At 41.1% G+C, this 21,811-nt stretch overlaps 1 protein-coding gene across 1 annotated transcript in view; it reads left to right on the forward strand.

The window, feature by feature from the left end:
• Positions 1–15,543: 15,543 nt before the first annotated feature.
• The window catches only part of sulf1 (sulfatase 1), a 65,092-nt gene continuing 58,824 nt past the window's right edge, over positions 15,544–21,811 (forward strand). The window contains exon 1 of the mRNA XM_088322249.1: positions 15,544–15,728. The gene's annotated coding sequence lies outside the window, so the exon portion shown is untranslated. The remainder of the gene's footprint in view (positions 15,729–21,811) is intronic.

Below are 21,811 nucleotides of genomic sequence, written 5' to 3' on the forward strand. Positions count from 1 at the left end.
TCTCTCTCTTGCTATCGTTCTATCCCTTCCTCCTCTTTCTCTTCTTTTTTGTTTCTCTCTTTCTTTGTTTATTGTCTTTATTTTTCCTTCTCTCTCTCGCCTTCTCTTCTCTTTCTCTGTCTCTCTCTCTCACACTCTCTCTATCTTCTCTCTCCATCGTTCCCTCTCTCTACTCTCTCTTTTTATCTTCATTTTTTTCCTACTTTTTCTTTATCTTTTCCTTCTGTCTATCTTTTTTGTTCGTCAGTTTTTCTCTCCCTCTCTCCCTTGTCTTTCCTTCTTTTTCCCTCCTGTCTTTCTCTTGCTGTCTCTCTTTTTCTCTTTGTTTATCTCCTTTTACTCTCATGTTCTGTCTCTCTTAATTTTCCGTCTTTCTTTCTTTCTGTATTTCTTTTTTCTCTCTTTTTTTCTTTCTTTCTTTCTTTGTATCTTTCTTTCTTTCTATCTTGACAACAGTGCTCTTTGATAGTGACCAAATGTTTTTATCCCTCGCCATACAACACTTTTACTTTGCGATCCCCACCTCAGAACGTCTTGTCCCAGGGTTTGTCCACCATGTGTATCCTTTGGCCTACACTCTGTCCCTCTCTCCACGAGCACTTACATCTGCCAAATTTAACGCAAGAAAAGATAAGCTGATCTGCAGCGAAATCTAATAGGTTCAGCACAAGTTCATATTAAAAAAAACTAACATTTTCCCAGATTTCTTCAAGCAGGACAAACAAGGGGACGAGGCAACAATAAGAACATAATCTCTTTGGCCGAGGGAACAGGACAGGTGCAAACACTTATGGCACGTCCACCAGCGCTTGGGCTGGAACTGGAATTTACTGGGCCCAAAAACTGTATCCAGATTTCTCCCCAAATAACAAAAAACATCAGAAGAGACAAGATTCCAGAAATATTTCACACACATTCGTCAAAAACTGAGCTCACATTCACTTCAGAGGGAGACGGGGCAGAACTTCAGTCAGTTCGGGTCACGATCATAAAATCTCAAACATTAATCTATTATCAAGACTATAGTGGTGATAGGGTCTAGTAAGCCTCCCTCCACTAGAGGGCCCCAAACTGGGTTTGGAATTCGGGACAGGTGTGTCCAATCTCCACACACCTGTCCCTTAATTTCCTGAACCTTTATATATGACTGTTTGGACAGTAAACCAAACCCTCCAAAGTCCAAACCATAAACAGGAAATTAAAAAGGGAAGGAAGAAAGTAACAAACTAACAAAATATCAAAAAGAGAAAAACAAGTTTAAAAAACAAATATGGCAGTGGAATGAAAAAGACCCAACCACCAAAGGACCCATGTTGAAGTTTCCAGATCTCTGTCCTGGCGGTAGCTTCAGGTTCCTGTCTCGGCGGCGAGGAATGAGCCCCTCGGCCACGCCTGGTTTCCTGTCTCAGCAGTGGGGAGAAAGACCCTCGGGCGCTCCCTGTTTCCGTTCTCCTAAGCGAGGGGCAAGGACCTTCGGTCGTTCCTTTGCTGGAGCCTCAGTATTTAATTTTGGGGGGTTTGGGCAATTTGGTATCCAACCTTTGAGGGAGAGATCATGTTAGGGTCTAGTAAGCCTCCTTTCACCAGAGGGCCCTACGCAGGCTTGAACTGGGCACAGGTGTGTCCAATCTCTACACACCTGTCCATAATCATCCTAGCCCTTTATATATGATTCATTCTTTTGTTTTTGTTTCTTGTTTGCACATTTTTGTTAGTTTATCAGCCCATTACCGGTTTTGGTCTGATTTGTTTCTTGTTTGGACTCTGTCAGGTTTGGCCTTGTTTTGTGAATGCTTATTTGTACCTCCTTTCGTCATTAAATACCACCCTCTTTTTGAGCACCCCGGCCTCCAGTTCCTGCTTCCCCCACATGGGTCCATTACCCGCAAAACTTAACAAGTAGACCCCTGGGACCGTTCATTAATCCGTTCAAGGAGAAATTAACGTATGGCAGAGGACAGATTACCTGTGGTATTAAGCTTTTGCATTCCAAACCTATGGTACCCTAGATAAAAAAATCAAAATGGTATGTACACATTAAACATTATTCAGAAAATAATAATAATGGTAATAATAGTATAGTAAGTACTGATTGTGTGTAATATACGCATATTTAATTAGATAGACTTATAAATACATAAATACACATGTAAGGGAACAATACCATTTGATGTGATTTGAGCTGGTACGGTGGAGTTAGTAGGTGGATGCAATAGATAGGGAGGATTAAAAATTTAATTTGCTGGTTTCTTTTTTCATATGGTGGGAAAAATGCTGTCACCAGGGGCCAAAAAAATTGTTTTCCACACCATAACCTGAAAACATCGTAAAGTAGCAATGCTGCAATGCTGCAATCCAGGGGTCCAGTATAGTTTCCTTTAAAAGGGTTTCTGCTATTCTGATTTGAGGAAAAAACACACTCGACCAACTGATTCTAGCTCACCCTTGAATGAATCGGTTTCACTTGAACGGTCCGCCAAAACTGTTAAGGGGACGTGAGGCGAACCCAAATACACGACGGTTAGAGTATGAGAGCAGGAGGTTAATGAGCAAAAGGAATAACAAAAGGCGCTCCATAACGGGAGGGAGGGAAAACTACCAACAGAAATAATCACAAACTAGAAAACTCAAGGGCAGCACGGCGGCACAGTTCTGAGGTCATGAAATCGATCCTTCCTGTGTGAAGTTTGCATGTTCTCCCCGGGCTTGCGTGGGTTTCCTCCGGGCACTCCGGTTTCCTCCCACTTTCCAAAAACATGCATGTTAGGTTAATTGGCTGGTCCAAAGTGTCCCTAGGTGTGAATGAGCAAGTGAGTTGTCTGTCCCTGTGGACTGGCTGGCAACCGGTTCAGGGTGTCCCCTGCCCACTGCCCAGATGACTGGGATTGGCTCCAGCACCCCTGAGGCCCTACTGAGGATAAGCGGTGCAGATAATGGATGAATGGATAGAAAAGTTCATCTGTCCAAGGCGAGGCCAAGGCTAGATCCAGGAGGTACGGAAGGCCAGGTCCAGAAGAACAATCCCAGACCCACCGCAGTTAAAGGTGTGGGGAGTACTTAACTACAAGAGGGCGCTCTCCAGCTACTCTTGCCCTGTTGGCGCTCTCTAAGGCAGGGGTGTCAAACTCATTTTAACTCGGGGGCCACACAATAGAACAAACATTTTGTCGGGGGCTGGACTAGTAGATTAAAGAGAAAGAAAAAGAGAGATAAAGAAATAAGAGAAAGAGGGAGGGGAGGAGAGAGGGCGGGACAAAGAAAGAAAAAGAGAGAGAGGGAGAGCGTGAGAAACAAGAGATAAAAAGTCGTGAGAGAGAGGGAAAAGAAAGGGAGAGGAAGAAAGAAATCCAAAGAGAAATAGAAAGACAGAAGGAGAGAAAAGAGCAAAGAAAGCGCAAAGGGTATGAAGAGAGAAAGAGAAAACAGAGAAAAGAAAAAAAGGAAGTTAGAGCAAAAGAGGTTAAAAGGCACAGAGAGAGAAAGAGACAACGAGTAACAAAGGACGAGAAAAAGAGAGACACAGAAAGTGAATGAGACAGAGACAGAGTGGGAGAAAAGCGGTGGAAAAGAAAGAGAGAGAGAGAGAGAGAGAGAGAGAGAGAGAGAGAGAGGGAGAGAGAGAGAGAGAGAGAGAGAGAGAGAGAGAGAGAGAGAGAGAGAGAGAGAGAGAGAGAGAGAGAGAGAGAGAGAGAGAGAGAGAGAGAGAGAGAGAGAGAGAGAGAGAGAGAGAGAGAGAGAGAGAGAGAGAAATAAATACAACTACAGTGTCTTTGGCAACATCAAGTTGACGTATTTCAACCTGCAGCTTGTTTCTCTCTTGCGCTTCTCTGAGTGTTGTCTCGCGGGCCGGATTCGATCCCTTAGTGGGCATGATCTGGTCCGTGGGCCTCCTGTTTGACACCTGTGCTCTAGGGGTAAATGGTCTGCCTAACCCTGACAAAAGTGATTACTCTCAACAAACTAGTCTAGCTTTTCTAGCCTGTTATCATCTCCCAAGTGGAAGTCTGCAAGGTTGGGTAGGGTTACTTTAACTTGATTACTTTCAATTATTTTTCGATTACTCCAATACCAAATATGCTAATAAAAGACAAAAGAAATTAAATATGAAAAAAATGATGACTCACAACACGTGGTAAGCTTTCTCTCCTGGCTTTGATCTCCGGCAAAACTAACATAAAATGCGACAGAAACAAAATGAAAATAAATACAAACAGCTTGACAACATCATTTTTGCCGTTCCATGTGTTCCGTTATTCCCCAAGCCTGCACAAAATTTTGTCATTTTATTCATATTTAGTTTATTTTGTCTTTTATTAGCATATTTAGTATTGGAGTAATCCAAAAGTCATTGAAAGTAATCAAGTTAAAGTAACCCTACCCAACCCTGGAAGTCCGTGCCACCATTGTTAAGAATAGTTCTTATCTTCAAATATGTTCATGAATCCTTCTGACGGGGTCTTTCAGAGGAAGGCAGCTTCAGGTCTACTGTTTTGACTTATGGTGCAACGATACGCACGGCACAGCAGGGTATATTTACCCTGCTTTCACTCTGTCTTATTTCCTTAACCCCTGTGGCCCCCACCGTGCCTACTGTATTCATGTATCCCGTCTGTCTCGCCTTTCTCATCTTTTCTACCATTCATGACTAACTGTGCGTGTCCTTTCCCGGTCTCCTGCTGGATCCTACCTAGACTTCATCTGCGATTCGCCTACAGGAAGTCGACATGACACTGATTCGGCCCTCTGCATTGTCAGGGGCCTTGGGAACAGCAGGACTTTCCAACCTTCAGTAGTTTATAACTAAAGAATTGAATAGCCCTTATGATATCCTTGCTTTATAAGTAAATGTATACAGACTATGGTCTACAATGTCCCGTCCCAGGAGCTTAAAACCGTCTTTCACTCGGAGCTTCAACCAAAGAATTCTAACAGCAAATCAGGGATTCATCCTGCGACTCAAAAAGATAGGACACGTGGTCCCTCAACAGACAGTTTATAAGGGGCTCGTCGCATTAGGACCAAAGACTTGAATGACCCTGATGGTATCCCTGCCGAAAAACCAGACTGTGGTCTGTACTGGTCGATCCGGTACCTGAAGAAAGCTCCACAAAAATCATCCATCCTACAGTCATACCCGCCTCAGAGGTCCTGTCAAAGGATTGGTTCTGGTATCCTTGTTTAAAACAAGTACATAACAAAAAAAACGGACTCTGGTCTATACTGTTCAGTTTCAGGAGCTGTAACAGGTCTAAACATTCTATCTGAAGACTTGAACAAACCTTATGGTATCCTTGACTTATGAGTAACGGAAAACCAGACTGTGGTCTACATTGTGGGGTTCCTGGAGGTGTAAAGGGGCTAATAACTTCCAAACAACATCTTGAATGGTTCTTATGATACCCTTGCCTCTTACATGAAGGAAAACCAGACTGTGGTCTACAATTTCCCGTCCCAGGAGCTGAAGACCCTCCCTCAAATATCTTATAACATTCACCTTTACGCGTTTTTCACTCGGAGCTCCAATCAAAGGATTCTAACAGCAGATCAGGGATTCATCCTGCGACTTAGAAAGATAGGACATGTGGTCCTTCAACAGACAGTTTATAAGGGGCTCTTCGCATTATGACCAAAGACTTGAATGACCCTGATGGTATCCCTGCCGAAAAACCAGACTGTGGTCTGTACTGGTCGGTTCCGCTACCTGAAGAAAGCTCCCAAAAAATTATCTATCCTACAGTAATATCCGCCTCAGAGGTCCTGTTAAAGGATTGTAAAATAAGAACTGGTTCTGGTATCCTTGTCTTATACAAGTACATAATGAAAAAACGGACTCTGGTCTATACTGTTGGTGTTAGGAAATAAATATTAAAATGTACCGTTTACCAAATTGTTGGAATTAGCTATCTGACTCTATTAATCAAACACAACCTTAATTCTCCTAACAATGCGTGCTCGTTTCTTTTTGGGAAAATATGGACAAGAGACCAGCATTTCCACACGGGGACAGATTTAATTTCTTAAATAATAAACTAAGTGAACTCCATCGAATTAGCCGAATTAGTGTCGCTTGAGTCTCCGTCAAGCCTCCTCTCTCGTTCTTCCCTCTCGATCTTCTCAAGTTCTTCCCTCGACGTACGTCTCTCCGCCAGCTGGTGTGCCGGCTCCTCCAATGGGCTGGTCTGAGAATTCCCACATGGGCTCCACCTCCTCGCCTCGATGTCTGGACCCCGAGCGTTCCTGCGTCACAAAGGCCCCTCTTGCGTTGGGAACTAGGGTTGTAGTTCCTGCTGTTTTCTGTAAATATCATCCTCCACTAGGTTGCAATGACCTGCCCCATAGCCCAGCCAGTGAATATCTTTTGCATTAAATGTAATTTGTATTTGATTGTACAAAATCCCTTATAGTCAAATGTATAACATCCTTCACTGTTCAGTTTCAGAAGCTGTAAGGGGGCTAAAGATTCTATCTGAAGACTTGAACAAACCTTATGGTATCCTTGACTTATGAGTAACGGAAAACCAGACTGTGGTCTACATCGTGGGGTTCCTGGAGGTGTAAAGGGGCTAATGACTTCCAAACAACAACTTGAATGGCTCTTATGATACCCTTGCCTCTTACATGAAGGAAAACCAGACTGTGGTCTACATTGTGGGGTTCCTGGAGGTGTAAAGGGGCTAATAACTTCCAAACAACATCTTAAATGGTTCTTATGATACCCTTGCCTCTTACATGAAGGAAAACCAGACTGTGGTCTACAATGTTCGGTTTCAGGAGGTATGAGGGTGCTAATTGCTTCTAACCAAAGACATGAACAATTCTTATGGTATCCTTGCCATGCGGTTGGTTGGTTGGTTGGTTGGTTGGTTGGTTGGTTGGTTGGTTGGTTGGTTGGTTGGTTGGTGGGTTGGTGGGTTGGTGGGTTGGTGGGTTGGTGGGTTGGTTGGTTGGTTGGTTGGTTGGTTGGTTGGTTGGTTGGTTGGCGGGCGGGCGGGCGGGCGGGCTGGTTGGTTGGTTGGTTGGTTGGTTGGTTGGTTGGTTGGTTGGTTGGTTGGTTGGTTGGTTGGTTGGTTGGTTGGTTGGTTGGTTGGTTGGTTGGTTGGATCCTTTAACCACTCGGGTTGTAGGGGTACCTTCACAGCATGTTGGCGCCCATCCCAGTCTCCAACCAGGAACCTTTTGCGTGTTAGGCCAATGTGCTAACACTGTGGAAACACTACATTCTAAAAAACCGTACTGTAATCTTCAATTTTTTGTTCCAGGTACATCCAACTAAAGACTGTCAACTACCTGTATGCTAATCTTGCCCTAAATATAAAATGGAAAACCTGACTGCGGTCTAATCTGCTCAGATCCAGGAGCTACCAAAAGGCTAATTGCTTCTAAATTAAGCCCTGAACAACCCTTACGGTATCCCTGCCTTATACAACAGAAAACCGGACTTTGGTCTACACAGTTCCGTTCCAGGAGCTGAAAATCCCTCCCACAGTCTTTAGAGGCCGCCATCTATCAGCAAGCAGATTCTGTACAGCCACTGATACCCCCATTGATGCCATTGAGTCCTAGAAAAAAGACCCAGTGGAGCGAGTACCACCCACCCAACTGCCGACCCTAGCCCCTCTCTGCACCTGCAGACCTGGTGGAGGGCATCCACTCGAGTTTTAGCCGCCGTCCAATCAGAACGAGTTATCCCTCCTGAAGTGAAGCACTCACTTATAGTTTGAGTCTATTGGCTATGGTTGCAGGGTAAAGGGGCATTCAGACCCCAAGGCATAGTCCTTTTTTTGCGGGTCTGGTTTATGACCTGGTGGATTTACTCTGTTTACAGATGTGCTCGGCTCCTGGAAAAAAAAGTCCAGATCTCCCTAACCTAGCGGGGGCAACCATCTTTAATCCGTCCCCCATTACCCCCGCCTTAAGGCGCTTTGGAAACCCTTCGGCCGTGAGAATGGGGTGGGGGTCCAGAGGTGTGGAGGCCGGTGTGGTGCTGGTTTGAACCCCAGCCTTCTTCCCCTTTTGTGAATTTACCTAATCTAATTTGAGTCTCTCACAACACCAAGTTGCTCTGTCTTGGTCTCTTCCTTCGCGGAAACCCCAAAAGAACCCCCTCCCCCCTTACGACACCCCTTTTTCAAACACCAGTTAAATCTGCTCCAAGTTTCACGCATTAGCAGGGAAAATGCGATTTGTTTGGTTTAATCCGATATCCTCGTCGGAGACACAGTAGTAAAATGGCGCCGATACCCTCATCAAATTAATCTTATCTTAAAGGAGGGGCGTTTGTTCCTCAATAGCATGCGTAATTAATTAGTAGCACGGTTATTTATTACTTCAATCCAATGATTGTACAGCAGCATAAATGTGACTAATTAATTAGAAAAAATAACATCGGCCAATGTAATACGTCACTTTTTGATTAAGTTAATTGGATGAAATAATTAAAGGTAATTTTAATGATATCACATTTTTGTTATCAAAGATATCAGCTGATTACTGTAGATTTTTGGTTTGAATTAGTGTAGATATCACAAAATATTATCAATTAAGTCATGAGTTAATTGATTTAAAGATCAGTTTAATTATTTCTTGTTTTTATTATAAAAATGAATTGATCTTTTAAATTACTGTGTGTTTTTACACTCAATTTGATAAGTTTTATATATAATGAATGTATTATTAATTAACTGAGTTAATTCAATTCAATGAGTTAAATGTCGCTTGTCAAAGAACCGGACCGGGGAGGCAGGACGCAGGAAGGGTGACTTCATTCGCGTTAACGATCAGTTACTTTTATTAAGGAAATAAAAGTCGTCCAACACTCGGGGACAAAAACAAAAACAGGCTTAGAGGCAAACAGGAACTCAGACTAGGAATACTCACAAAACAGGCTTTTACTCAGAACGGGCAAGTACAGGTTTCCTCAAGTCAAACAGAGCAGAATAATGCAAAGTAATGCAATGAACCCGCAACCGGCAATCCCCAAAACTCGCCCTTAAGAAGCACACATACAAATTAGAAAATCTGCTACAGCCGGTGCCAATGGGGCGGGGCCAGCCGGTCGCCCCGGCGACCATGCTGGACATGACATTGTTTTAATTATTTCACGTTTTTATGATCAAAGTAAATACATTATTTTTATAACTGTTTTATACACTCAATGAAAAAAAATGGTGATATCCAAAACTATAGATTAACTCACAGATTAATTGAATGAAATAAGTTAAAGGCCAGTTTGATTATTTCAAGTATTTATTCTAAAAATGAATCAAACTACAGTCATTTATCTTATAAATTACTGTTGTATTTTATACTCAATTTGATAAGTTGTAAATGGACGAAAATCCGATCAATTAACTCATGAGTTAATTCATTTAAGTAGTAGGTTATTATTTTTTTGTGATGTTACAAAGGCAAAACGATGCAAATGGTCAGGAAAAAAAGCCAAAAAGCCCCCCCCCCACCTTTTTTTTTGTGCTGGTTTGTACCTCCGATTAACTCACGGTGATAGCGTCGGATATCGAGCAAGTATTAACTCATTAGGGCCCCTGCCTTTGAAGTGGCCCCCGGGTTTTATAATCCCTTTTTAATGGCTCAACGGCTCAACTAAATGATTTATTTGTCCGACTCAATTCGGAAAAAAATCGTTTATTCACAGGTGGGTAGCAGCAAAGACAGTTTTATAAACTTAGAACTCGAATCGTACCGATTAATCTACTGTAAATAATGCTAAAGTTAATTCAACTGAATGATTTGACAGCCTTTCACACTTTTGTGTTTATGAAGAAGTGGAAAACAGGTCGAATCTTTTCGGAAAAGAGTCGTTTGCAGGTGGCGAGCAGCAAAAACTGCTTTATCACAGTTAGAAACTCACTAATCGATTAATTGACGATTAATTGATCATTAAATTCATTAATTAGACCAAATATATTACTTGAGAGTGTTTCTTATTTTCATAATGTGAATAAACGAGTTGAAAACGGGTTGAATCATTTCGGAAATGAGTCGTATGCGGGTGGCGAGCGGCAAAAACGGCTTTATTATTGTTAGAAGCTCACCAATTGATTAATTGACAGTTAATTGATCATTACGTTCATTAACTCGACTAAATGATTCACTTAAGATTGTTTCTATTTTTTCGTTTGTTATAAACGAGTGGAAAATTGAACGATACGTTTCGGTATTGAGCCGTTTGCCGGTGGCGAGGAGCAGGAACAGCTTTATTACAGATAGAAGCTCACTAATCGATTAATTGACAATTAATTGATCATTCAAATTATTAATTCAACTAAATGATTTTTTGGAACGTATTTCTCATCTTTTTTTGTGAATTATCGAGTGGAAAATTGGCCGATTCATTGCGGAATTACTTGTTTATCGGACCTCACTCCAATGACTAATCAATTAATCGACAGTTAATTGAGCATAAAATTCAGTCAAATCAAGTATTCAATTTACAACCTTTTACACCTATTTTGCACAAAAAAGTGGACAATTGGCCGATTCATTTCAGAAATGAGTCGTTTTTAGAACCTCGCTCCAAATACTAATCGATTAATCCAAGATTAATCGATCACTAAATTAATTCAACCATATAATTTAACAGCATTTCTCACCTTTTTTTGTGCGTAAACAATTTAAAAATCGGCTGATTCATTTCAGAAATTAGTTGATTGTAGAACCTCATTCCAATGACTAATCAATTCAACTACAGTTATTTGATCAATAAATTGATTCAAATAAATGATTAATTTGACAATTTTTTGATTAGTTTGTTGGCTTGTTAACTCAATTAAATAATTAACTCATAGTGGATGGAAATCAAGACATACGGTTTCAGTACCCAGCCCTTCTACCGATTTCTTTGCGTTATCAATCTGTCCCGTTCTTCCTTCAGCTATGTAACGATGCCTCTTACCCAGGTCGTTTATTTAATCATATTGATTAACTGGATTGAGTTAACTCAAGATGTAAATTTGCTTTCAATACTCAAGCCTTTTACTGACATCTATCATTGTGACATGATTAAACACGTTATCACTAAACACCCTTTTCCTTCAGCTTTGTAACGTTAACGCCTCCCACCCAGGTTCTGAATTTAATGAACTGTATTCATCCGATTGAGTTAACTCAGAAAGGATATTTGCTTTCAATTCCCAGCCCTTTTCACTGACATCCATTATTGCGACATGATTAATTGTGTTATCACTAAGCACCAGTTTCCTTCAGCTTTTTAACATTAACGCTTCTCACCCAGTATGTTTATTTGATATTTGATTGATTAATCTGATTGAGTTAACTACAAACAGAAATTTGCTTTCAAGAACCAACCCATTTGCTGACATCTATCATCATGTTGTGATTAATCAAATTAGCAAAAACCAGTTTTTCAGTTTTGTAACGTTAGTGCCACCATCCAATTTGTGAATTTAATCATATAGATTAATTGGATCGAGTTATATCAAAATGGACAATTGGTTTCAATACCCTTCTACCGATTTTTTTTATTACTGTTATGTGATTGCTTACGTTATTAATAAGCAGCTTTTTCCTTCAGCTTTGTACCGTTAGTGCCCCCGTCCAACTTGTGAATTTAATCATTTAGATTAATTGGATCGAGTTAACTCAAAATGGAAAATTAGTTTCAGTACCCTTCATCTGTTTTTTTTATCACTGGTATGTGATTGGTTACGTTATCAATAAGCATCGCTTTCCTTCCACTTTGTAACGTTAGTACACCCGTCCAATTTGTGAATTTAATCATTTAGATTAATTGGATCGAGTTAACTCAAAATGGAAAATTAGTTTCAGTACCCTTCATCTGTTTTTTTTATCACCGGTAAGTGGTTGGTTACATTATCGATAAACATAGCTTTCCTTCAGCTTTGTAACGTTAGTGCACCCGTACAATTTGTGAATTTAATCATCTAGATTAATTAGATCGAGTTAACTCAAAATGGAAAATTGGTTCCAATACCATTCTACTGTTCTTTTTTTTTATCACTGGTATGTGATTGGTTATGTTATCAATAAGCATCGGTTTCCTCCCACTTTGTAACGTTGGTGCTACCATCCAATTTGTGAATTTAATCATATAGATTCATTGGATCGAGTTAACTCAAAATGGAAGATTAGTTTCAGTACCCTTCTACTGTTTTTTTTTCCATCACTGTTATATGATTGGTTACGTTATCAATAAGCATCGCTTTCCTTCCGCTTTGTAACGTTAGTGCTCTCATCCAATTTGTAAATTTAATCATATAGATTAATTGCATCGAGTTAACTCAAAATGGAAAATTAGTTTCAGTACCCTTCTACTGCTTTTTTTTCATCACTGTTATATGATTGGTTATGTTATCAATAAGCATCGGTTTCTTTCCGCTTTGTAACGTTAGTACACCCGTCCAATTTGTGAATTTAATCATTTAGATTAATTGGATCGAGTTAACTCAAAATGGAAAATTAGTTCCAATACCCTTCTTCTGTTTTGTTTTTTTATCACTGGTAAGTGATTGGTTACGTTATCAATAAGCATCGCTTTCCTTCCGCTTTGTAACGTTAGTGCCCCCGTACAATTTGTGAATTTAATCATCTAGATTAATTAGATCGAGTTAACTCCAAATGGAAAATTGGTTTCAATACCCTTCTACTGATGTTTTATCACCGTGACGCGATTATTCGCGTTATCAATCCGTCACCTTTTTTTTCAGCTTTGTAACATTAGTTGCCCCTACTTGCCCCTCCCCCTTTAACTGGAGGGAATAAGGTGCCGAGGGGCAGGAATGCGGCCTAGGATTTATCGCGTGGAGGTGCGAGTCTCGCCACTGTGTGCAGATGGAAGAGTTTAGTGGCGGCAACATTCCCGCCGAGGGGCCAACGCCGCGCTTTACGGCCTCCGCCTTTCATTAGGCCTAGTCGCTAACTGGGGGGTGAGGGGGGGATGCTTTTATTTTGAAATTGCCTTTTTTTTTTTGCTGATCGCTTTAGCATGAAAACGTTCTCTGTTGGTTACAAGGTCTGTTCATAAATGTGGAGGTAATTAATCCATAATTAATTTTTTCTTTATTAATAGGTATTTCTAATTAATCAGCAGATGTTTTTTAGAATCCATTAATTGAAGAGATTTGTTTTGCAATTAAGAGTCGCACATGAATTTATTTTGTTCATATTTATTAATATAATTTTTATTTTATTTCATATTTTATTTTTATATGTTTTTTTTTTATATTTTACGATTTGTTACGATGTTATTTTTATATTTTGGGCCCTGATATCGATACCCGGTATCAGTATTCTCCAATCTTTATAGAAAAAAACGATTTGGGTTTTCATTCTATTGTTCGCCAGATGGTAGCAAACTCCGATACTGGTTGATAACGGGCCTTATACCAATATCTGTTGTTGGTACTTTTTAATCTGTATAAAAACTATTTGGGTTTCCATTTCAGTGGCCACTAGAAGGTAGCTGCTCTGATACTGGTTGATTTCAGCCTTGTTACCAAAAACTAGTATCGGTACTTTCTCATCTCTATAAAATAATATTTGGGTTTCCATTTCAATGGCTAGTAGGAGGTATCAGCTCTGATACTGTTTGATATCAGCCTTGTTATCAAAAACTGGTATCGGTACTTTTTCATCTCTTTAAAACACTATTTGGGTTTCCATTTCAATGGCCACCAGTAGGTAGCCGCTCTGATACTGGTTGATACCAGCCTCGTTACCAAAAACTGGTATCGGTACTTTCTTGTCTCTATAAAACACTATTTGGGTTTCCATTTCAATGGCCACCAGTAGGTATCAGCTCTGATACTGGTTGATATAAGCCTTGTTATCAAAAACTGGTATCTGTACTTTCTCGTCTATAAAACATTATTTGGGTTTCCATTTCAATGGCTAATAGAAGGTATCAGCTCTGATACTGTTTGATACCAGCCTCGTTACCAAAAACTGGTATCGGTACTTTCTCGTCTCTTTAAAACACTATTTGGGTTTCCTTTTCAATGGCTATTAGAAGGTACCAGCTCTGATACTGGTTGATATCAGCCTTGTTATCAAAACTGGTATCGGTACTTTCCCATATATATAAAAAAACTATTTGGATTTCCATTGAAACGGCTACTAGACTGCGGCAAGCATCGATACCGGTTGATATAGTCCCGATACCCATTTATGGTCGCAATACTTTCCCATCTTTCTCAATCTATTTGGCTTTGCAGTTCAATGGCAGCAAGCAATAATACCAGATGATATCAGCACATGTGGGTCTTTCTTGTATCAGTACTCTAGAATTCTAATGTCGGTGAACTTTGTTGATCACAGTTAAAAGAAAGACGAAAAAACTCATTGTGATGTTTCTACTTGTGACCTGTTGTAATTGTTGTCCATCTTGCTGCTACGTGTACCAAATCCTCTCGAAGGATGGCCCCCAAAATACGAATACTGGAGTTTTGGGGTTATTTTGAGTCTCTATAGCAGGGGTGTCAAAGTCATTTTAACTCGGGGGCCACACGATAGAACAAACATTCTGTCAGAGGCCGGACTAGTAGATTAAAGAGAAAGAAAAAGAGAGATAAAGAAATAAGAGAAAGAGGGAGGGAAAAGGAGAGAGGGTGGGACAAAGAAAGAAAAAAAGGGAGAGAGGGAGAGCGTGTGAGAAACAAAAGAGATAAAAAGTAGTGAGAGAGGGGGAAAAAGGGAGAGGAAGAAAAAAATCCAAAGAGTAATAGAAAGACAGAAGGAGAGAAAAGAGAAAAGAAAGGGTAGGAAGAGAGAAAGAGAAACGAGAGAAAAGGAAAAAAGGAAGTTAGAGCAAAATAAGTAAAAAGACACAGAGAGAGAAAGAGACAAAGAGCAACAAAGGAAGAGAAAAAGAGAGACACAGAGAGTGAAAGAGACAGAGGGAGGGAGAAAAGGGGTGGAGAAGAGAGAGAGAGAGAAAGAAATACAAGTACAGTGTCTTTGTTCGAGGCACTTGGCTTTGGCAACATCAAGTTGCCATATTTCAACCTGCAGCTCGTTTTTCTCTTGCGCTTCTCTGAGTGTTGTCTCGCAGGCCGGATTCAATCCCTTAGCGGGTCTGATCCGGCCCGCGGGCCGCCTGCTTGACACCCGTGCTCTATAGTTTGTATTGTTCCTTGTGCTTTTTGCACTACACGAGACAACGGCATCTTGTGGTCAAATACTACACGCTGTCCCTTTAAAGAAAACGACATTGTGGGTCTTGTCAGTAAGACTTCAATCTCATTTTATGTTTGTGGCAATATTAAAGAACTCTATGCCCTCATTCATCATCTACTTTGGCACAGGGTCCAGACCACCGCCCCCCACTGCCCCCCCTCACCCATTTGACTCTCTTTCCACTCACTCTCGCTCTCAGGTTACGAGTCTGGGGGCTTTTCTCGCTCCTCGATTTGTGTGTACGTGTGTCCAGAGTGGTGTCCTTGTCCCCTCCTCTGTTTTCCTGATTGGTCCAGCCTCCTCGGGAGCGGGAGGGGGGCAAAGAGGAGGGGGGCAAGGAGGGGGTTTCTCCCCAAGCTGACTGCCGCGGGACGTGTTTCAACAGATGGTCGCGCAAGGAGAGTGTCATCACATCGGAGAGAGGATTAGAGGAGAGAGGTCGTTTTCCAAGGAGCTGTGTGGTCCCCCTAGCGCTTTTCTAACGGGTCGCTGCCCCCTCCTCGATCGTCTATGAGTGCGAGGGAACTCTCGCGGGATTCCTTCGGCTGCTCCGCCAGGTACGTTCCCAAAGATTCCCGCGGTGGGATCCGGGTAGTCGGTGTCCTGGGACCGGACTAGAGGTGACAGGAATCCCCTCCGTGGTTAGGGACGGGAATGACGGCTCTTTTTGGAAAAGCGGCTCTTCCGGCTTACCTGACTGAAAAGAGCCGGCTCTTTCTGGCCCCCAAACGGTTCTTCTGATTTTATTTTAGGGGTGTCGAGTTCATTTTAGAAGGGAAAGAAAGAGAGAGGGAGCGCAACATAAAAGGAGGAGGAAAAATAGAGAGAACAAGGGTGCAAGAGAAAGTAAAAGAGAAACACGGTAAGAAAGAGAAGCAAAAGCGAAAGACAAAAATAAGAAGTTAGATAAATAGATAAAGAGGGAGAAAGTGAAAGAAAAATTGAAAAAGAGACAAAAGAGAAAAGGCGAGAGAGAAAGAGTTAGAATGAGTGAAAAGAGAGAGAAAGTAAAACAGTGAAAGAGAGAGAAAAAAAGAAAGCGAAAGGAAGATAGATAAATAAATAGAGAGGGAAAGAGTGAAAGAAAAAGAGAAAGAAAAAGTGAAAGAGATAAAAAAGAGAGAGTAAGGGGTAGAATGAATGATAAAAAAGAGAGTGAAAGAGAGGAAAGTGAGAAGGGGAAATAAAGAGAAATGATTACAAATAAATAGATAAAGAGGGAGAGAGTGAAAGAAAAATAGAAAGAAAAATTGAAAGAGAGACAAAAGAGTAAAGGAGAGAGAGTAAGAGGTAGAATGAGTGTAAAGAGAGAGAAAGTAAAAGAGTGAAAGAGAGAAAGGAAAAGAAAGAGAAAGGAAGATAGATAAATAAATAGAGAGGGAAAGAGTGAAAGAAAAAGAGAAAGAAAAAATGAAAGAGAGATAAAAAGAGAGAGTGAGAGGTAGAATAAATGACAAAGAAAAAGAGAGGAAAGGGAGAAAGGGAAATGAAGAGAAATGAATACAGTTAATAGATACAGAGGGACAGAGTTAAAAAAGACAACAATAAAATAAAAGAGAGATAAAAAGAGAGAAACAGGAAGAAAGAGAGAGAAAAAATAAAAGAGTGAAAAATAAAGAGAGAAAATAGAAAGTAAGTGAGAGAAATAGATAGAGAGAGAGTGAAATAAAGTGAGGGAAAGAGAGGAAGAAAGAAATAGTAGATAAAGAGGGAGATAGTAAAAGAAAAAGAGAGAGATAGACTGACAGACAAAGAAAAAGATAGGAAGGAAAGAAGGTGAAAGAAAACAGAGAAAGTGAAGAGAGAGGGAAACAGGTAGACCAAGAGAGAAATAAAGAGAGAAAGAAAAAGAAAGTGAAAGAGAGAAAGTGAAAGAGCTGTAAAAAGAAAGAGAAAGAATTAGAGAGAAAGAAACACGGAGAAAGAATGAGATAGAAACAGAAAAGATGAGAGAAAAATAAAGAGGGTGAGATTGCAAGAAAAAGAGAGAGCGATAAAAAGAAAGAGTTAGAATGCGAGCGAGGGGCAGAGAAAAACAATATGATGAAAGAATGAGATAGAAAAAATATGAAAGAAAGAATCTGAGAAAGATAGAATGAAAGAGAGAGAGGGAAAGAAAGAGAGAATAAGAGACAGAAATTGAAAGAGAGAAAGAAAGTGAGAATCTTTGACCTTAAAGAGCCGGCCCCTCGAGCCGTTTCGTTCGCGAATAACCCATCTCTACTCCGCGGTGAATTCCTACGTCTCAAAGGATTAGTCAGTCCTCTGCGCATTCCGTGAACTCATTCACACGCAGGAAAAAAATCTTCAATTTGACGTCTATAACCGTCAATGGCATAATGTCAAAGGCTCTTGGGAAATGACACCCAAAAAAAAGTAAAGGGGGCGCGTGTGAAAGCAGCTCTTGTGCGAACCGGTGTTGACCCTGGTTAACCAGCCGTGGTTGCGTTTCCTGCCTGCTACTTCAAGTACTTAACCCCCCCCAACCCCCCATATCGCAGCTAGCTACTTGCTAAAATCGCATATTCAAACAGATATGTACATATATTTATATACATGTATACACAGGGATACCTCTAATCGACCATAATACTTTCGTTGTGGAGACTGATAAGGCACAGGCGAGCACTCTCTAGCCACTCCCCCCCGTGTTGTTGCCCTTTGTTGTAGTTCAGCCTGTAAAACGAAAATATTGAAAATATAATAATAGATAACATATGAAATGGTAGGAAAAGTACTATTATGAAAAATGCATTGATCCGGTGGCACTCTTGTCCCCAGTGTCCCTTCCTCTCCGTACACACTGTCGTTGCGGCTAGCTAGTTGCTCAAAATCACAGATTCAATTAAATATGTATAAAATCTGTATATATATATATATATATATATATATATCTGTATACGTATCTAGAGTGATACTCACTTGACCCTAATCCATTGGTTTTTGACAGGGATCAAGCACAGGTGTGCAGTCTCCAGCCACTCCCCCTCTATGTCGTCTCCTCTTGTAGTCCAGCCGGCCAAACAAAAATTTTAAAAATACAACATTAATATATATGTGATATTGTAAAAAAAGAGTACTACTACACTACCTTGGTTGGGGTTAGCTAGTCGCTAAATATCAGACATTTAATTAGATATGTATAAAATATCTATGTACACAGTGATACCTCAGTACTCAACCTGATGCGATTTGTGGTGGGCACATATGAGGCACAGGCGGGCCCTCTCCAACCGCTCCCCCCAGGTTGGCACCCTCTCAAGGGGAATGGGGGGGCTTTACTGATTATGGTTAAGGAAAAGGGCACTGTTATATGTCTCATCTCATCTCATTAGCCGTACCGCTTATCCTCATTAGGGTCGCGGGGGGGCTCGAGCCCATCCCAGCCATCTTCGGGCAGTGGGCAGGGGACACCCTGAACTGGTTGCCAGCCAATCGCAGGGCACACGGGGATTTTTCTTTTTTTTTTCTCTTTTCTGTCCAGCACTCTATTTCTCTTTATCATTTATCTCTCTCACTCTTTCTTTTTCTTACTCTCTTTTTGTATCTCTCTTTTCTTCTCTCTTATATTTCTGTATCCTTTTTGTTTCTCTTTTTGTCTTTTTTTCTCTGTTGTTTTCCCCCTCTCTCTTTTTTCTTTCTTTCTTTCTCTTTCTCCACTCTTATCCTCTTTTTTTCTCTTTTCCTCTCTCTGTCTTTATCTCTTCTCTTTTACTCACTCTCCCTTTTCTCTCTCTCTCCCTTTCCTCTCTTTCTCCCTTTCTGTCTCATACTCTTTTTTGCCTCTCTTTTTTGCTTCTCTTTTAAGCTCTTTCCTTTTGTTAATTTATCTTGCTCCCTTCTTTCTCTCTTTTCCTTCTCTTAATCGTTCCTTTACACTCTATTCTCTTTCTCTATTTGTCTCTTTCTCTCTCTTTGTCTCTCACTTTCTGTTTCTCTTTCTTTCTTTCTCTCTTTTCCTCTTCTACCTTTCTTCCTCTCTTTTGCTCACCTTTCTTCCTCTCTTTCACTCAGTCACACTCATCTCTCATTTTATTTTTGTCTCCCTCCCTTTCTCTTTCTCTTCCTCTCTCTCTTTTTCTTTCTACCATGTGGCCCCTGGGCTCAAATGAGGTTCACACCCCTTGTTTCCACCATAAGTGTGAACACGGAATGTGTCGCAAGTCGCCTTTTGGGTGGCCATCAAGTTTTTAGATGCTAGCATTCACACTTTACCGAATTAGCCGGGTTCACCTAAACCAAAACTGGTTGACTTGAACCAAATCTCACCAGTGGCTCGGAATGGGATTTGGATTGGATTGGTTTGAACTGAAACTGGACTGCTTGGTCTTGGGGGGTGAAGGTTTAAATTTTGTGTGTGTGTGTGGGTGAATTCCCGCTTATCTGGCAACTAATTGTTGGCACAAATTCTTGCAGCCCGTTTTGGAACGTTAAAAGCTAGGTATGCCTCATATCTGGAGATCTGCTTGCTCCACATTCTCCTTAAATCCTTGTATGCCCAATATAGCGACCCATAGTGGTGCCGAAATACTTAATTCAATTATTTAAAAACATATTGATTCAAATAAGATACAAAACACATGTACTTTCTCATAAATATGAGGTTTATAAATTAAAAATTCGATAACACATGTAGAGGACATATTTAGCCTCCATTTTACTACTCGGGTATCTCCCTTTTTTTTATTTGTTTCAATCTCTAGCCACTCATGTTAGCCACTTGGCTGCAGGCTATGCTTTGCTGCTACCTACTAATGTCAGCTTTCTATTACAATCTTTTACCAGCCTTTTTAAATAGCTTCTCCCGTTAGCTGCTAATGTTAGCCACTTACACTAGCTCTGACCAGCTCCATCTATTTGCTCTTTTCAGCCGCTCCGAAATTTGACAATTGGTAGTGCGTAGTGTCTAAACTACAACCTCCATTTGAGAATTTTTCACACACAAGTCCTTTTTGTGAGTCCTGTCATGATGACATTTAATATCGCCAGAAAAAAAAACTACTGAGCCATGTATGTGTGTCAGAACCGGAACAGATACAGGACCCAATCGCGTGACGTTCAGACACAAGCCTTTTATTTTACGGGAAATGGGGAGTCATGCACGTTAGGTAGCCGGTCTGGCGTGGAAAGACCGGAAGCCAGAGACCGACGAGACCGATTCCAATTGCCCGAGTTGATATCAGACAGAAGGGGTCGATACCGGACAAGAAGTGACAGACAGGAAAGATAACGTATCAGGACATCGAAAATTAACAGTACAAATTACACGGGAACGAAAACTGGAGAAAATAATAAACGGGATAAAAACAGACAGAAACTGAACTGGAACCCGAAATTAAACAGGACAACAACAAACGGGAGCAATACCGGACTGGAGATATCACAGGAAAATAGGACCGAGTCAGAACCCACGTCTCGTGGGGCAGAAGTTCATTTAACGGGCTGACAACCGAAGCAAGAGAGCGCGGAGCTTTATATAAACAGAAAGTCAATCTCTCAACAAGCCGCAGCTGGCACCACACGGGCAGGGCCAATTGGGCACCATGGCAACCGTGACACAAACGGGCGGGGCCAATTGGGCACCACGGCAACCGTGACACGCATGGGCGCGGCCAATTGGGAGTCGTGGCAACCATGACAATGTGAGGGTCATTAAGTCCTGTCAGTCAGGCATTTTTACCCACAGTTTTCTTCTCTAGCCACTCATGTTAGCCAAATAGTTGCATGTTCTGCCTTACCGTTAAAGTAAATTATTGGTATAAATAAAGCCTGCTTGGTCCTGGGGCCTTTTTAGCAGCACTAGCTGCTAAAATTAGCTTCAGTCTTTCGTTTGTCACACGTTCCTTTCCAAGCTATAACAACCTCTTGTGTTGAATTTGTACACACTGTCATTTTCTGGAGTGCCAATCTATTTAGACTGCCCCCTGGTGGACACTCCACAGTCCAGCTAGTTTTGGTCTTTTTCTTGGAAAGGTCATTTTGCATTCGTTTGAGACTGACGTAATCAAGACGCCTGGAAGCGTGTTTTGTTCTCAAATCGTTTTTAACGACATCAGTTTTAATTAACGTCAACGATTAGCTGCCGGCTAGCTAATGCAAGCCTCGCATGTGAGTTTTTTCATTTATATTTTTAGAAGTTATCTCCGGGGGATAACACGCAATGGGGCGTTGCTCTATTTCGGAGCTCACAATGCCCAGACACCCCCCCCTGGGACCCCCTACCCACCCCCCAAGTGTTTGTTCAGCCTCTCATTTGAGCAGCGAAGGTCAGGACAAGCAAACATTCGAACCCTGGTCATCACTGGAAGGAATCCGGATTCGTTGCTAGGCTAATTTCCCCGTAAGAAGCGTTGGCGGCCATTTTGGCAGCATACCAACTCGTTTGGTGACACTGACACGCTGGTTTTACATATATTTGGTACGAATATGGATTAATTTGCTAATTCATTGATTTATTGGATTAACAAATTAAAGCATTGTGATTGTAGTTTAGCTAATTCCTCATTTTACCAAAAGACGGGATGGCATCTTGATTTATATGCTGATTAGGACTGCAGAGTCTCAGAGCCAGAACCAGCAGGCTCAAGGACAACTCTCTTCCTCACCTATTTGGCTAAAATTTGTACTTTTTGAATTTGAA

This window comes from Urocampus carinirostris, chromosome 18 (genome assembly GCF_059441175.1).
Source record: "Urocampus carinirostris isolate Australia breed hairy pipefish chromosome 18, RoL_Ucar_1.0, whole genome shotgun sequence".
NCBI classification, from domain to species: Eukaryota; Metazoa; Chordata; class Actinopteri; order Syngnathiformes; family Syngnathidae; genus Urocampus; species Urocampus carinirostris.